The sequence below is a fragment of the Trichechus manatus genome, unplaced genomic scaffold (genome assembly GCF_000243295.1).
Source record: "Trichechus manatus latirostris isolate Lorelei unplaced genomic scaffold, TriManLat1.0 scaffold00179, whole genome shotgun sequence".
Classification (NCBI taxonomy): domain Eukaryota; kingdom Metazoa; phylum Chordata; class Mammalia; order Sirenia; family Trichechidae; genus Trichechus; species Trichechus manatus.
The window spans coordinates 729,969-731,157 of NW_004444115.1; positions in this window are offsets into that span (position 1 = coordinate 729,969).

Here is a 1,189-nt window from a genome sequence, read left to right on the forward strand (position 1 = left end):
TTTTTCTTGAGCTGCTCTCAGGATTCTTTATTTGTCCTTGGTTTTGGCGAGTGTGATTATGATACGCCTTGGTGATTTTCTTTTGGGGTCTATCCTATATGGGGTTCGTTGAGCTTTTTGGATGACTAGCTTTTCATCTTTCATGATATTGGGGAAGTTTTCTGTCAGCAATTCTTCAGTGATCTTCTCTGTGTCTTCTTGTTTCACTACCTGTTCTGGAACTCCAATCACTCGCAGGTTTTTGCTTTTGATTGTATCCCACATAATTCTCAGGGCCTCTTCATTTTTTTGCTTTCTTTTTCCTGATTTTTCCTCAAACTGAGTTGTAGCTAAGTGTTTGTCTTCAATTCCGCTGACACTGTCTTCCACCGTTTCAAATCTGCTCCTCAGCCCTTCTATGACCCTGTCCATTTCTGAAATCTTGTTGTTTATCTTTTGGATTTCTAACTGTTGTTTTTGTATAATTTCTAGTTGTTAATTTATTTGGGCATTTTGTTCCTGCATTATTTTCCTGAATTCTTCCATTTTTTGGTCTGTATTTTCCATGAATTTCTCTGCCTTTTCCATGAATTTGTTTGTTTTTTCTCATTTTTGTCTGCTTTTTGCTTCAACTCTGGATAATTCTGAGTATTAGAGATTTGAATTCCCTATCAGGTAGTTCTAGTGCCTTTTCTTCTACTGGAAAGTCATCTGGTGTTTTATTTTGGATGGCTATTGGAAACATACTGTCCTGTTTTTGTAAATGTTTTGATATTGTCTGCCGTATTCAGGGCATTCAGTAGTTATATTTTCTTGTTTATTGATTGTAGATTTGTTTGTTTTGTCCTTTTTTTAAATTTTGCTATGTCTGAGCAAGCAGGCTGTGTATTCTTTGTCCTTTGCTTGTCTGTGGGCACAATCCTTTTCGCCTCCTTCGCTAATTGGCAAGGTCAGTCGCTCAGATATGGTACCACAGGGCAGGTCTAGCTGAAGAAGAGTTGCTGGGATGGGTTGTTGGGCACTTACTACAGCCACCAGGGTGGGTCGGTAAACCATGCAGGGCAGATTCCAGTCTGTGCCGGTGCTGCTTGGTGGTGTGATGTTAAGCACACGGTACAGGTAGACAGGATGGAGGGGGGAGATTGTGATGTGTGGAGCTAAGATGGGTATGGGAGAGAGGAGAGAGGAACAGGAGCCAAAAACATACAAA